Here is a 16,833-nt window from a genome sequence, read left to right on the forward strand (position 1 = left end):
TTTGGGAGGTTAATGATGATACATAGGAAATGGATTCACCAAGTGCGTGTACAGTTAGTTATCCATGAAGAGGATAGACAGAGGAGAGAGGAAGACTTGGGGCTCAGCCTGACATGTAGCTGAATTGTTGTGCATCTTTAAAGAGCTTTGCAAGCTGTCCCATGAGATAGAAAGGGAGAGAACAACACTTTCAAACTCTTCTCAAAATCAGTAGTACGCCGATATCAGAAAAAGATAGGAGAAGAAAACCTATTTCATTCCCCCTGAGGAGCATAAATGCAAAACTTCTCAATATAATACTTACATGCCAAATCCAAGAACAAAAATAAAAATTGCCATGTTCAAGTTACCTTCATTCCAGAGATGCAAGAATGCTTCAGTCAATCAACAAATGGAATATATGACATCAATATACTCAAGGACAGAAGTTACATACTCAGAAGATGCTGGAAAAAAAAAACCTTTTGATAAAATCCAACATCCCTTTATGATAAAAATTCATGAAGAAATTAAGAATAAAAGGAGCATTGCAAAGCTGTTGCCACAGTAACAAAAACAGTGCAATACTGGTCCATAAACGGATGCGCAGATCAGTAGAACAGAATAGATGACTCTGATATTAAACTCCTACTGGCACAGGGGCTGCAAAGACGGCTCGTGCAGATGCACTTGATGCTCTTGAAGAAGTCCAAGGGTCAGTTCCCAGCACACACACTGCAGCTAACATGCTGTACTCCATCTGTACTAGGCTCCAATTCTAGGGTACAGGATGCTGTTTTCTGGTCTCTTTGGGGGCTCCGACACACAGGTACACATAAACCCATGTAGGCACACACACATATACATAAGCATAATACATAAAAAATTCTTAAAAGATCACCTTGAGCCACATACAAACTTTAAACTCATGCAGCTACAACCACCAAAAAAGTTTAAAGAGATATTCCCTTCCCCCCAAAGTCCCCCAAAGACAGGCTTTTCAACAAATCATTCTGGAAATACTAGGAGTCTATATTTAAAAGGATAAAAATTAGAGTCCCAACTCTCAGCTTGCATAAAAAAGCCAATTCAAAATGGACCAAAGACCTTAACAGAAGACCTGAAACTCTTAGCATTGTTAGAGGGAAATGCAGAAGACACTTCTGTATCAGCCAAGGCAGGGCCTTCTGAAGAGGACTCCAGTTGTTCAAGAAATATTGTCAACAATTGTCAAATGAGACTGCATGAAAGAAAATTGCGTCCTCACAGCAAAGGAGACAGTGGAGTAAAAAACAGGCTACACCACGGGAGAACATCTTTACCAACTACATATTTAGACTATACAAAGAGCACAACACATGTCAAGGAAACAAACAACCCAAGCTAGGGAACTGAATAAACACTTTTCAAAAGATAACATACAAGTAGCTAATAAACATCTGAAAAAGTGTTTAACGTCACTAGCTGTAGTGAGAATTTTGGTTTCTTTAAAAACCCAGCTATGTGGCTGGAGAGATGGCTCACAGATTAGGAGCACCACCTGCTCTTCCAGAGGTCCTGAGTTCATTTCCCAGTCAACCACATGGTGGCTCACAACCATCTATAATATAATTTATGCCCTCTTCTGTCCTGCAGGTGCACATGGAGGCAGAGCACCATATAATAATAATAATAATAATAATAATAATAATAATAATAATAATAACAACAACAACAACAACAACAATAATAATAATAACAACAATAATAATAATAATATCTAAAAAATAAAATAAAATATAAAAGCCCAGCTATGGAGCCAGGCATAGTGGCACATACTTGTAATCATAGCACTCGGGAGGCAGAGGCAGATGGATTGCTGTGAGTTTGAGGACAGCCTGGTCTACAAAGTGAGTCCAGGATAGCCAAGGCTACATAGAGACACCTTGTCTTGAAAAAACAAAAACAAAACAAAACCCTTAACAGCTATGTTATATGAGTATGTTTGTTTTAATCCCAGGTGTGTCATATGAAGCTACTTCAGACTGTCCACAACCAATAACTATGACTGTCTTGTGCTCTAAAAGGACTATGATTTTTGCCGGCTGCAGATAGTTTACATTTGGGAGTCCGAGGACTCTGGAGAGGGTATAAATGGCAGAGCCCCAAGAGGGCCTGTGGTCCCTTTGCTGTGTTTGCTATTGCTGCATTGCTGGTTGGAGATATTCTGATAACGAAGATTGGACTTGCCCCAGGGAACTCAATGTCCCTAGTCAGCAGGAAGTAGCCTATACAGGTCTATGCCCACTTTCCCCTCTAACCCTATTCCTCTCCTACCTAGTATTTTGGGGTTGGAAGTAATTAGGGTGGAATAAGGATTGAAAAGGTCATCTATATATAAGAACCCAATAACATAGTCCAAAACATATGGCTACAACCAGCCATCATACAAATGTGATTAAACTAGACTCAGATCTAATAGGTTTGTTTTCTGCCATGATGCAAATATAGGCCAGATCAGATGGGATTAAAAGTAGATAAATGTAGGATTCATTGGTGAAAATCTCAAGTGGGTTCACATGTCTCAGAGGAGAAGGCCGGGGAAGTATTTAGGAGAGGGGAGGGGAGAGGGGAGGGAAGGGGAGGGGAGGAGAGGAGAGGAGAGAGCACTTTGGGAAAGCTGGGGGCCCATTTATCCACAGCACACACCTGGTGCCCCTGCCAGCAGCAGGTGATGACACAAGCAGCTGCTAGGTCCCCGAGAGCAGGCCAGCGCGATTGCCTGTATACTAACAAGATCCATCTTAACCCAGCCAGAACAGTACTCAGAAGAAAACCAACAAATGCTGGGAGGGTGCAGAGGAAAAAAAAAATCCTGAGACACTGTGGGTAGGAGCATACAGTAGTCTAACATCTATGGAAATCAGTTGAGAGGAAATCACAAAATTAAACATTGCTGGTCAGTGTTGGCTCACACCTTTAATCCCAGCACTCTAGAAGCAGAGACAGGTGGGTCTCTGAGTTCAAGGGCAGCCTGGTCTATATAGAGAGTGAGATCCAGGACAACCAGGGCTATTATACAGAGAAACTGTGTCTCAAAAATCAAAAAATGAAAGAAAGAAAAGAAAAGAAGGAGGAGGAGGAGAAGAGGAGGAAGAAGAGGAAGAGAAGAAGAAGAAGAAGAAGAAGAAGAAGAAGAAGAAGAAGAAGAAGAGAAGAAGAAGAAGAAACTAGCTGGGAGTGGTGGGCACACACCTACAATCCCAGCACTTGGGAGACAAAGGCAGGCAGATCTCTGTGGGTTCGAGGCCAGCCTGGTCTACAAAGGGAGTCCAGGACAGACAATGACACACAGAGAAACCCTATCTCTAAAAACAAAAACAAAAACAAAAAATTGTTTTTTTAAATCTATTACATGATCTAGACATACCCCTCTTCGGTATGTGATTAAACCAGCATGCCTCCATCTTGGGTTTGAAAGCCATCTTATAGTAAAGATAAACTAAGTTCATTGTATTTTTCAAGGATTAGGCTATGTTCCACCTGTAACCTTAACTACAAATGAGTTTGTACTGCTTGTTCCAGGAAATGGTAACCATGCCTTAGCTGCAGGAGGTTGTTGTGTCCTGTTTGTTATGCTTATGTTCTGCTTCTGTAGCCCTGCTTACTTGCCTCCCAGATCCCCCATGGGGAAACTCCTTACGCCTGAACTATAAAAACCTTACTTGCCCATATCCAGGGCTGAGCTCTTGAAACCTGTCTTGGGGAGAGACAGCCTGCATACACAAATAAGGCTTGCTTTAATTTGGTCATTTGGGTTGACAGTCTTTTGCTCTCGTCTGAAAGATTAACCCACCTTAAAGCTCCAGGCAGTCTGTCATTTTATTGAGTCCCTTTTCCCATATCTCTTGAAACTGGCCATCTTCAGTGTCATCCTAAGGGTAAAGGACATCCCTCAGGAACCCAATGGATGTGCTGTAAGTATCTTTTGGAGCACTTCATTCCATGATGGATGCCCCATGCAGAGGCCTTTTATGGAGGGCATCTGGTCTCAACTTCAGGAAGTGATGCTGCCCCAGCCAGGGATTTGCCTCAGATACAGAACCACTTTGCCCCAAGGCCACACCCTTCCTGTGACAGCCCTGATCCAGTGACAGATTCTGGTGGGATCCTAGAGGCTCAGCCTCACTGACGTGGTGGGGCACCTGCTGTGCTCTCAACACACAGGAGGCTAAGGCAGGACGATTGTCAGCATGTAGCCAGCCTGGGCTACACAGTGAGACCTTGTCTCAACAAGCAAACAGGATGAAAAATAACAGTTTCAGTCTTTCTTGTACAGCTCTGTTGAGCCATTTGTGCCTCTGAGCTTCCTAGGGATCGGCTGAGGCTGCTCTTGGGCCCTGCATTGCACTGGCTTCCATACTTAATTCAACTGCTGAATCTCCTTTTCGCTGGTATCCACCTCAAGGTTACTTCCTGATAAACTTTCCGCATGCTGCATTTCACATTAGAGTCTGGTCCTCAGGGAAACTCACTTGGGATGAATGTAACTGAGGCTGGCATTTTAAAGTGTCTTTTAATTACATGGGTTGAAGGCAAGTCAGTGACGTGGAGTAGGTACCAGCTGCTCAAACTATGTGTCTTTCACGGTCCAACCACCTGTGCCTCCTTGAAGAACTGAACAACACCTTTACAGACTCATGGCATTTGGACGCTGTAGCTATCAACAGCCAGAAACTACATTATAAAATATTTCCCCCACAGAAGACTTTTGGGAAATCTTTTCAGCCTCTGTAGTCAATGATATGCCTCAATTAAAGTAAATTAATTCTCCACCATCCTATTTATCAACTGTTTTCTTAGATTTACTGCCTGTCGGTGACTTAAATGCGTTAACATAAAGAAACTTCAATAAGAATGACGCATTTTATACCAGGAAATGACCTAATATTATACTTTTTCATATAATTTTTAGCTACCTTTCTCTTTTCAGCAGCTACTCCAGTTTAGCGACATAAAATGACAATAATCAGCCTGTTGTGATGCTGCAGTCCTTTAATCCCAGCACGAGGGAGGCAGGGAAGGAGGATCTGTGTGAGTTCCAGGCCAGCTCACCTCACTGTCCTGTCTCAAGATTCTGGGAATTAACTACTATCATCATGGATATGGGATGGCAAAAGCAGGTATGTCAGTGTCTTTCTACAGTGTCGGGATTTACTGCGTAACAATCAACCCACAAGCAGTATCAGTTTCATTGGCTGCGTTCCACCAGGTACGGGGACAGCATCTGAGAAGTGACCCGCCACACTTGATGGCACGGCTGTCTGCAGCCCCCAGGTTCTTTCGCTTCTGTCTTAATCGCTAGTATTAACTCTCAAATCGCACATAATCGTGTAGAGTTTACAGAACGATTAAAGACGCTGCAGTTCCAAGAGGCCTCACCGCTGCCGGAGGCAGAGAGTTTGTAAAGCTGCAAAGAGAAGTAGTTAGACAAGGTGATAACGGGCTGGAGAGATGGCTCGACCATTAAGAGCACTGGCTGCTCTTCCAGAGGTCCTGAGTTCAATTCCCGGCACTCACATGGCAGCTCACAACTGTTTGTAACTCCAGTTCCAGGAGATCCAACACCCTCTCACAGACATACATGCAGGCAAAACACCAACACAAATAAAAATAAATAAGTCATTTTTAAAAAAGATGTTAACAAACCCAGTCACAAGCCAGGAGTGGTGGTGCAAAACCTGGTCTACAAAGTGAGTCGGGGTCAGCCAAGGCTACACAGAGAAACCCTGTCTCAAAAAGACAAAACAAATGAAAAACAAACAAACCCAGTCACACAGCAGTTGGTGGCATGCAGAGGTAGTTCAAGGCTGAGGAAGGTTGAGCTGAGATGCAGGACTGAATCCAGTCCAATGGTAGGGTGGGCTGTGTCAAGCGAGGGGACCAACCATATAAGCTGATGCTGTTTGTGATCCTATAAGGTATGCACTAGACCAAAGGTGCCCAACTCTTTGGTTTCTCTGAGCAGATGGAAGTTATAGGAAGTTGTGAATTGGTAAATATGCCAAGTGGGTGTTGCTGACTGAACCCAGGTCCTGGGCCACTGAGCCACTTCTCCAGCCCCACACCTTATTTATGTATTTATGTATTTATTTATTTTTGAGATGTTTGTTTTGCTTGCTGTGTGTCTGTGCACCTCATGCATGCTGGAGCTCACAAAGGCCAGAAGAGGGCAGTGTTACCCTGGAACTGGAGCCACCAATGTATTTTTAAAAAAACTCCCTGATTTATGATTTTCTTTGTTCTGTAACCTCAAAAATCTCATAAACTGCTACCACACTGGAATATAGTATTCTATTTTCCCAGGCCATGGTCAATTTGTATTTGATTTCAGAATAAACTATCTCTCATTCCCTTTGCAGTTAGAGCTGTGTTGTGCATTAAAAGCCTTCGCTGAAATTTGCCTTTGAGAGCTTTGAGTTGTACATATATGTATTTTAAAAGCTGAGTTTTCATTTTTTACTTTCTCAGCATTCAACTTCTCTCGCACAGCTAGGTAGTAGTGTGGTCCTTGATTTACCTCCCAGGTTAGCACTGTGGCAAGCCAACCAAGCACGCCTTCCTGAGAGAGAGGAAAGACAGAGACAAGGGACCAAAGGTAAAAGTGAAATAAAGTATACCAAGGAAATGTGAGTCTGGTTTTATTAAAAAGCGATATAAGTGATGTTCAGTGGTCACCAAATATGTAAGGAAAAGGAAATGATGAAAACAGGTCACATTTATAGAAGTAAACACCAAGGCAAGGGAATAAAATGTAAGACACAATAAACGTTCTATTACATTCATTTATTCATCATGTGTGCTGTGTGCACGGGTACCACAGTGAATATGAGGGGGATCAGAAGACAGCTGGCAGAGCTTAGGGTGAGCTCAGGATGTTGGGCTTGGCAGCAACACCTTTCCTCACCGAGGCATCTCCCCTGCCAAAGAATACACAGTCTAAAACTCAGAAGGAAAATGAAAAACTGAACAATGTTTAAGAGATCTGAACATCATTCATTCATTCAAGCACTATCACTGTATGCATTCGGTTGCATTGGGCACTAAGGATGTAGCAAATGAGCAGGTGAATCCCAGGCCAGCCAGCCCTACAAAACAAGACCCTCCCTGAGAGAGAGGGGCGGGCGGAGAGAGAGAAGAAGAAGAAGAGGAGGAGAAGGAGGAGGAGAGGAGTGGGGGGAGGAGGAGGAGGAAGAAGAAGAAGAATAGGGGGGAAGGGAAGGGAGGGGAGGGGACAGGAGAGGAGAGTTGAGTTGTCACAGATAACATGAGGTACAGGCCTGAAGAGGGAGGCAGTCCCTTGAGTTCTGAATATGGGTTTGTGGGGAAGGAAGTTCTACGCATGAGCTAGCTTACATGTCGGATGAACTCTGGTTGTCTGGTCAGCCAGCTTCCCCACCTACAGCCACCAACAAATCTAAAGAAAAAGAGAAAGCCTGACTTTTTGAGACAGAGAGGGTGGCTGCTGAGTCACTAAGACACAGAGGATCAAAGCCTCTAGCGCTGGAGAAGATCAGAGATGGGAGCTACCTTTGTAGCCACATTATTAGCTCACCCCAGAGGGTGTACCCCGGAAGCTTACTGCATAGGGCCGTTGGGGCGATCTGCAAAGTCTCCATGGATGTCTGTGTAATTCGGAAGATGAACAAGGATGCGCGCAAAACCGGAAGCAGGCAGTCACCGGAGAGGAGAACAGAAACCCGGTGGGGCAAGGGCCACAATTCTGGACTCTTGTGGGAGAGGGTGGCGCAGAGAACGTACAGAGTACTGCCGAAATGCCCGTGGAGGCACCGAAACCAATGTAGACTGAGCTTTGCCAGGACCATGGCCCAGCCCCACTTGGCACAGCTCACTATGGAGTTGAGAGGGAAATACTTCACGAAATGAATGTAATTTTCATTTCTCTATGGGAAAATGAATGGTCAAGAGTATCGAAAGAGTGGTCTAGGTCCGAAAGGGTTATGAAAAGAATTTGGAGTTATATAAATATGTAGGTATATTAATAATACATTAAAAATCCACACCTCCCACCGTCCTCTGAAAAATAAATTCCATGTGGATTAAGAATTAAATACCTTGCCAGGCAGTAGTGGTGCACACTTTTGATCCCAGCACTCTGGAGGCAGAGGCAGGAGGATCGCTGTGAGTTTGAGGTCAGCCTGGTCTACAAAGCAAGTCCAGGACAGCCAAGGGTACACAGAGAAACCCTGTATCAAAAAACTACAACAACAACAAAATAATTACATACCTTACAAATAAAAACAAATATATGCACCCACACAGGAAAGGTTCAATGCTTAGAATAAAGCAATAGATAATAAATGCAAGTTCTACTTGGGTTAAAGATAAATAATTTCTATTAGAGTCAAGGCCGAAACATCCTATGTTCCTTACTCCCAGAGAGCTGGGAAGCCCCCAAAGAGCTCTCCCACCCTAAATCTCAGCCAATCAGCTTAAAATGCTTTGTCAAGCCACTTGGGTACTTATGCTCAGAAGAAAATCAAGTCTTCTTAAGTTTAGCTAATCAAAACAATGTAATGCTGCCATCCTCCTTGCTTCCCACCTGGTTACCTGGCTACGGTTTTTCTTATTAAAAGCCTGCCTTAGAAGCAGACCAACGTCATGGTCTGATTCCGAGTTCCAACCGTGGCCCTGATTGGTCAGCTCTTGTTATCAATGTCACAGTCTGAATTTACAGGCCGTGGCCCTGACCGGTTAGTTCTTGTTCAGCGTTCAAATAAACTTCCATCAATCTGAGTCTGGTGTTCCAGTGGTCAGTATGCGGCTATTCCTGAACCCCGGCCAACACATTTATGTAGTGCGCATGCGCACACAAGTGTGTGTGTCCGTCCCCCCCCCAAGTCAGCACATATGTGGAGGTCAGAGGGCAGCTTTCTAGGATTGGTTCTCTCCCTCCACCAGGTGGATTCTGGGCATTGAACTAAGGTCTATCAGGCTTGGCAGTAAGTTGTACATTATGCTGGGAAGATATTTCGTTAGAGAAACACCCTGAGTAAGCCATGAGTTTAAAAATAGGCAGCCGAACCCGGGCTTGGTGGTGCTCGCCTGTAATCCCAGCACTCAGGGAGACAGAGGCAGGCAGATTGCTGTGAGTTCGAGGCAGCCTGGTCTACAAAGTGAGTCTAGGACAGCCAAGGCTCCACAGAGAAACCCAGTCTCGAGAGGAGGGGGGAAAGCAGCCAACCTTAGTAAAACAACTACAAACTAAACCTATCATGAGCCTCCATTTTATACCTAAAAAAGAATCAGAAGAACTTCCAGAAAGTTATGAAAATCTATGCCTACAAGGCTTTGGGAGAGAAGATAGGCTCATGCATTAATGAAAGCAATGTAAATTGATCCAGTCTTTCTGAAGGGCAGAAGAGTACTTTATTGAAAGAATCATAAATATGCCTAACCCCTGACCAAGTGATAGAATTTATCTCGAGGAAAAAATGTTTAATAAAAAAACCAAAAAAAAAAAAAAAAAAAAAGACACATAAAATGTTTATTTTACGGTAGTAAAATGGGGGAAGAAAGCTAAGATTCTGACAGTACAGATCTCAGAAGGTAACTGCTGTATATTAAAATGATATACTCCAGTGACATCCTAAAGTCATCAACATGAAAATGATATAAGAAATAGACAATATTTGGTTAAATGACACAAAAGGGAGGCTACCAGGCTGAACACACCGCCCGACTATACTTTAAAAGAACCACGAATATGTACGGGCTGCAGGTGGGGGAGGGGGGGCGGAGGGAACTTTTCAAAATAGTTTGAGAACAACAGACTCAGAAGTTTCTTATATTTTTGTAAAGTTGCTAAATATTAGATTTTTGTTGTTGTTCTTGTTTTAGGCAGGGTTTCTCTGTATAACAGTCCTGGTTGTCCTAGACTCGCTTTGTAGACCAGGCTAGCCTTGAATTCACAGAGATCTACCTGCTTCTGCCTCCGGAGTGCTAGGAATAAAGGCATGCGTCACCACACCCACTTTAAAATTAGATTTTAAAAAACTTTATTACTATTATAATGAAATTTTCATCAAGGACACTGAACTGCTTTAAAGAAATAGTTACAAAAGAAAAAAGAAAAAAGAAATAGTTACTTATTGCCTCTGTAAACTGGTCATGTTGAAAGAGGAGAGTTTGCATGTACTTATCTGAACTTTATTGGAAAAAAAATATACATATTGAGACAGGATCTCACTGTACAGCCCCGACTGACCTAGAGTGTTCTGTGTAGACCAGGCTAGCCTAGAAATCATGGAAATCTGCCTCTGCCTCCAGGGTGCTGCCATTCAAAGCATGTGCCGCTATGTATGTCTCAGAAAGAAAAATAAAACAAAATGTAAGTCAGACGCAAGGGAGGCCCACAGCAACTCAGCCTGTCCCCAGGGGATGTTCCAGCCACAGCCGTTTCCTAGGTAGTGGGTAGGAGTGAACTACAGGGTCCTAGCCTTCAGCCTGAAAGAGACTCGAGAAATAGGACTATTGTAGGGAGAAGGATCTTGGGTCAGGCTGCTTCCTGCTCTCTCAGTTCCTCCATATTGTGTAAAACATTGTTTTTTGTGCTGTTGTAAGCAGCTCCTAACTATCATGAGGGTGGAGCATGGCTGTGCCCTGGGGTAGGCACCTGCACTGCACCATTTTTCTGGCACAGACTGATAGGCGACTTAGTGCTAAGACAGACAAGACACCAACTTGTACATTTGTCAGGAGAAGTTGGGAATTAAGGAACATGTGGGTACCTTACGATCATATCAGAAAAACTAGGCCCAAGAACTTACTAGACACAACAGGACAAGGAAACTGTGTAACTCTCTCACCTGGACCTCATAAAAAGATCAACTCCAAGCCCTGGCTGGTGGTACACACCTGTAACCCCAGCGCTTGGGAGGCAGAGGCAAGTGGATCTCGGAGTTCCAGTCCAGCCGGGTCTACAGATCGAGTCCACAACGGGCAAGGTTGCACACAGAGACACCCTGTCTCAGAGAGAGAGAGAGAGAGAGAGAGAGAGAGAGAGAGAGAGAGAGAGAGAGAGAGAGGAGACCTAGCTCTGAAATGGTGACAGCCCCAGTCATCTGCCGTGTGACCACCATTTGTTCATCAAGAGACTGGCATAAAGAGACCTCCCAACTGTCCCAGGGTTTGGCTCGGCTTCGTCCCTGCTCCAATTGTTACCCTGAGTCTACCTGCTTGCCTGTCTGGTCCTTCCTCGTTCACCCTTTTGTTCTTCAATTCAATTCCCCAATTTAGCCTCTACAGCTGGACTCAATTCTCTAGCTCAGCGGAGCAGCGTGGCGCTACAGTATAGAGCCTCCCCAGGGAGCTCCAGCTGGTACCCCTCAACCCCACAGACTGCTCTGCATTTCTGTCACTTTCCCAGCTCTGGATTCTTAGACTTTTTTGACACTTATAGAGTCTTTAACCATTTGTGGCCATTCTGTAACCTACAGATGGTTAGGTAGGTTAGGTAGGTAGATAGATAGATTAGACGATAGATAGATTTACTGTGTGGTATATAATGTATATTCTGAGCACCAATATTAAATCATCAAGATCAGAATAATAAAAGAGTCTGTGCTTGCCTCAGCTAGAGCTGTCAAGGGGAGCAGGGGCTTCTGGCAAGTGGTTACCAGTGAAAGCACCACACTTTGTGGGTTTGTTAGTCAGTAAATTCTGACGCTATGAAAGGACAGAACTGTCTTTGTTTGCTTGTTTTTGATTTTTGTGTTTTCGAGACAGGGTTTCTCTGTGTAACAGCCCCAGCTGTCCTGGAGCTCACTGTGTAGACCAGGCTGCCCTTGAACTCATAGAGATCTGCCTGCCTCTGCCACCCCAGTGCTTGGATTAAAGGTGTGCTCTCCGCCCTCCCCCACCCCCACCCCCACCCCCGTGCGCAGCTTTCAGAAAATGTATTTGTTAAATGTCTCTTAGGTGAGGCAAACTGTATCTTCCAAAACAGTGTGCTGGAATTCTCACTCCCATACATGTGAATATGATTTTATGTGGGCATGGCAATTCTGCCAGTACATGGAGTCTGGGGAGACTGTTCAGCGGATAAGAATGTGCTTTAAAAGCCAGGGGACCTACGTTCAAATCTTGGCATCCACCTAAAAGCTAGCAATGGCTATGTGTGCCTGTAATCTCAGAGTCAGAGGTTGGGGGGAGGGGGCGTGGAGACACGCACCCTGTCTGGTCCTTCTTCACACATCCATTGGAGCACCTGGTCAGCTAGTCTAGAGAAAACTGTGAGACTCAGCAACATGGGAGCAATAGAGGCTGTCTTCTTCTGCCTTTCACATGGGGTTTAAATAAGTAATCACAAGCATATACCCGTGCATATGCCACATGCTCCTGTTAGGATTTTGTCACCTTGACATAACTTCAACTGAGAAAATGTCCCCACCAGATTGGTCTGTGGGATGTTTTCTTGATTAATGATTAACAGGGGAGGGTCCAGTTCACTGTGGTCAGTGCCCAGTGCCTTGCCTGGGCAGGTGGTCCTGAGTTGCGCAAGAAAGCAGGCTGAACAAGCCAGTAAGCAGCACCTGCTGTGGCCTCTGCTTCAGTTCCTGCCTCCCTGTCCTGACTTCCCTCAGCGATGGGCTGTTACCTGCCAGTGCAAGACAAAAGAACCCCTTTTCTCCCCAAGTTGCCTTTGCTCGTGCAGAAATAGAAACCCTAATTAAGACACCATGTGCACACACACAAGGGTTTTGTCACTGTAAGAAAGTTAAGATGAGCTTACACTATTGGATTTCGCTGAGTTATTCTGGTTATTTCTCAATAACCAGAGTTGTTGTTGTTGTTGTTTTTAACATTTTTCTGTGCCATGCATCAAAAGGCATCATTTTAGAAAGATTTTATTTTCTTTTTGTTTTTTGTTTGTTTGTTTGTTTTGTTTTGTTTTTGATTTTTCAAGACAGGGTTTCTCTGTTACACAGAGCCCTGACTGTCCTGGACTCTATTTGTAGACCAGGCTGGCCTTGAACTCACAGAGATCTGCCTGCCTCTGCCTCCTGGGTACTGGGATTAAAAGCATGAACCACCACACCTGGCTTATTTTTACTTTTTAAAGATTTATATGTTAATATGTATACAGCTTTCTACCTGCACACCAGAAGAGGGCATCAGATCACATTATGCATGGTTATGAGCCACTATGTGATTGCTGGGAACTGAACTCAGGACCTCTGGAAGAGCAGACAGTGCTCTTAACCACTGAGCCATCTCTCCAGTCCTGACCAGAGTTCTTTGTTTGTTTGTTTGTTTGTTTTGTTTTTGTTTTTGTTTTTGTGTTTTCCAAGACAAGGTTCCTCTGTTTATCCTTGGCTGGCCTGTATTCACTCTGTAGACCAAGCTGGCCTTGAACTCACAGCGATCCACCTGCCTCTGACTCCCGAATTCACAAAGTTAAAGGCATGGGCCACCTTTGCCTGGCTCCAACCACAGTTCTTAAAAAAAGGGAAATATGCAGGGAGTGGTGGCGCATACCTATAATCCCAGCACTCTGGGAAGCAGAAGCAGGTAGATCTCTGTGAGTTCAAGGCCAGCCTGGTCTACAAAATGAGTCCAGGACAGCAAGACTACACAGAGAAACCCTGTCTCCAAAAAAAGAAAAAGAAAGAAAAGAAAAGAAAAAAGAAAAAAAGAAGAAGAAAAAGAAAAAGAAAGAAAGAAAGAGAGAGAAGGAAAGAAAGAAGGGAAGGAAATCTGTGTACGGAGATTTGTGCAGACACTGGGGAATTAAATCAGCTTGGACAAAGGAGGCAGAGACTATAAGCCAACAAATGCCAAGGCCTGAGTGAAACAAGAGGCGGGGAGTTTTCTTCCTTGGACTTCTTGCAGGAACTCCAGAACAATGGAAAAATCGGTATCTATTGTTTTGAGTTATGCAATTTATTGGCATTGTACTATCGCCTCTAGGAAATGAATCTAGTGAATCGAATACGCTGTCTGATGGAAATACTGACAAAGCCAAGATGGACTACAGCTGCTGGCTACCAAGGCAGCGGTAAGATCAATGAATCATCGTTTTCAGGCACTGCATCGTTTTCAGGCACTGGCACAGAGGCAGCTTCACACCTAGTCAGAGAAGAGGCCAAGGATGTCATGTCCAGTACACTGGGTTTTTTGTTTTGTTTTTTGTTTTTTTCAAGACAGGGTCTCTCTGTATTAGCCTTGGCTGTCCTGGACTTGCTTTGTGGACCAGGCTGGCCTCGAACTCCACATGCCTCTGCCTCCCAAGTGCTGGGATTAAAGGCGTGCACCACCACGCCTAGCTCAGTACACTGTTTTAATTTTATTTATATACGTGGGTATTTTTCCTGTATATACTATGTGAGTGCCTGGTAACCTACAAAAGAGGGCATCAAAACCCCCAGAACTGGAATTATGATAGCCCTGGGCTGGTAATTGAACCCAGGTCCAGAGTTCACCGCTGCGCAGCCAGAGGTGGCAGACTGGGCTGAGGGTGTGCAGGTGCCCTCCGAACCCATCCAGCAGTTCTCTACTGAGGACTGGAGCTCCCAGCCAGCCACTGAGGACTAGTCAGCAGCTCCCACAGCTCAGGCCACTGAGTGGGTTGGAGCCACCACTGAGTGGTCCTGAGCTGCTCTGCAGACACCTGAGCAAAGGGGGAAATGGAGGGAAAATAAAGTCCTTAAAAGTTGAAAAAAAAATTATGTGAAATTTGGGCCTGTTAAATGGCTCAGTGGGTAACAGCACTTGCCCAGTGAGCCTGCCAGGTGTCTTCTGACCTTCACACATGTGTGACAACAACAACAACACACACACACACACACACACACACACACACAGAGGGTTCAATCTTTTGTTTGTTTTTGTTCTTCTGAGAAGGGTTTCTTTGTGTAGCTCTGGCTGTCCTGGAACTCATGCTGTAGACCAGGCTGGCCTTAAACTCACAGAGATCCACCTGCCTCTGCCTCCAGAGTGCTGGGATTAAAGCCTTGCACCACCACATGACCAGGATCAGGTCAGATTTAAAATTTAAAATCAGGCAAAGATTTAAAATTTTTAATGAAGTCAAGTTCTATGTCTGCAACAGAACCATGTTCACACAGTTACACCCGTGTGTTCTATGGCTGCACAAATTAAAATTTTTTTAAAAATTTGATTCTCTAAGATGCAATAGAAGGGTGAGATTTTCTTCATTTTAATTTTTAAACACCTGTCAACACTCATTCTCTGCATATTATTTGGAGATGTAGAAAAACCTTTTTTAAAGCTCATTTTAACATCTCTGGTCAGTTATAACCCCTGGGAATGTTTTCACAAAGAGCTGGGAGCCGTCGCTTTGAAATGCAGTCGACAAAGAAGGCTGTACTCTTATCTCCCAAATTCCCTGGGAAGGAAGACGCCTGATTTTGGCTCGCACCTGACTACAGAGATGAGAAAAATGTATTATTCCTTTAGATTAAAAGCAATTTAGATGGTCACCCCAATTACCAAGGAGATGTGGGATGTGCTGTGTGGTGTCAAATAGGGTTTTCAAATCTTTTTACTTGAAGACTATTTTCATTTATCTTGGAAAGTATTAGACTGGTTTTTTGGCTGATAACATTAAAAGGTGAGATTTCATTCTGTCTTTGCAATCTGTTTAGCAGACTCCTTGTAATTAGCATCGTTTTGTCTTGGTAGGTATTCATAATAAATCATTTCCTTTTTCTCCCTCTTTATTGGCAATGCTTTCTGCATGGGTAGTGTTACCAGGGACAGTGGGGTCTCTCCTGGGAATTCTTAGTTTCATTAGTAAAAGAATTTAAGAACGAGACTCAGAGGGAAGCTTAAAGGCGATTTTATTAGAGTTTAAAAGGAAAACTCCAGGGCAAGTAAGCTGTAACCATCAAACCTGCCCCAGGGAGGAAGGTGGGAGAAAGTCAAGCTACTTCACCAAGCCAGCATGCTTAGCAATGAAAGTCAACCCTGTGGTGAGAAGGATGGGTGCTTCAAAGAAAGTGGTGGGGAGAGCATGCCCAGGATCAGGTCGGGATCAGAGGAGGAGGAGGAGGAGGAAGAGGGGGAGGAGGAAGAGGAAGAAGGGGAGGAGGAGGAGGAAGAGGAGGAGGTGGAGGAAGAGGAGCAAAAAGGAGGTAAAGACAAGGAAAATAGCTACAGACAGACCTTACAGAACCTTGTGCTTGGTGTGTCTGTGGTGACCACTAACAGCCAATTATCTCATCGTCTATTTTCTATCAACCCTAACCCTTCCCATAAACGAGACTTCAAAAGCCAGCGAGGGGGTCCTCTCTGAAATCCTGACTTTGGGAGAGGCAGCCGGCTAGCCAGCTCTAAATATAGCCTGCTCTAATCAGACAGTCATGGAATTGGTTCTCACCGCCCCCCACCACACCAGGTCTAACACTTTATAGGGAAATACAATTCCACTGTGTATATGCCCCATGTCTTTATTTTGATTATTCCTTAATCAGTTGATGAACATCTAAGCTAAGTCTGTGTCCTTGCTTTTGTGAATAGAGCAACAACAAACATGGGTGGGTGCTCTATAGTAGGATATAGAGCTCTGTGGCACATGCCCAGGGGTGATATTATATATATATATATATATATATATATATATATATATATATATATATATATATATATTTTTTTTTTTTTTTTTAAATACAGGCTTTCACTATGTGTCTCCTGCTGTCCTGGAACTCACTATGTAGACCCCAGCCTGGCCTCACAAAGATCTGCCTGCCTCAGTCTCCTTTAATGCTGGTATGAAATGCATGTACCACCAACAATTTTGTAAGTGATTTCATTGTGCATTTTTGTGTCTGT

General features: G+C 44.0%; 1 long non-coding RNA gene across 3 annotated transcripts; it reads right to left on the reverse strand.

Annotated features, from left to right (window-relative positions):
- Nucleotides 1-6,805: 6,805 nt before the first annotated feature.
- On the reverse strand, nucleotides 6,806-8,756 carry LOC311608626. Of its 3 annotated transcripts, none has more exons than XR_014783057.1 (4): nucleotides 8,590-8,756; nucleotides 7,601-7,870; nucleotides 7,375-7,435; nucleotides 6,806-6,938 (listed from the first exon to the last, which is right to left on the reverse strand). It is a non-coding gene; the product is annotated as an uncharacterized lncRNA (long non-coding RNA). The 3 variants fall into 3 exon arrangements; XR_014783058.1 differs by lacking the exon at nucleotides 8,590-8,756 and adding an exon at nucleotides 8,094-8,569; XR_014783059.1 differs by lacking the exon at nucleotides 8,590-8,756 and having other exon boundaries at nucleotides 7,601-8,082.
- Between the last annotated feature and the right edge of the window lie 8,077 nt (nucleotides 8,757-16,833).

The sequence above is a fragment of the Acomys minous genome, assembly GCF_964271855.1.
Source record: "Acomys minous genome assembly, chromosome: 11".
Taxonomy (NCBI): Eukaryota; Metazoa; Chordata; class Mammalia; order Rodentia; family Muridae; genus Acomys; species Acomys minous.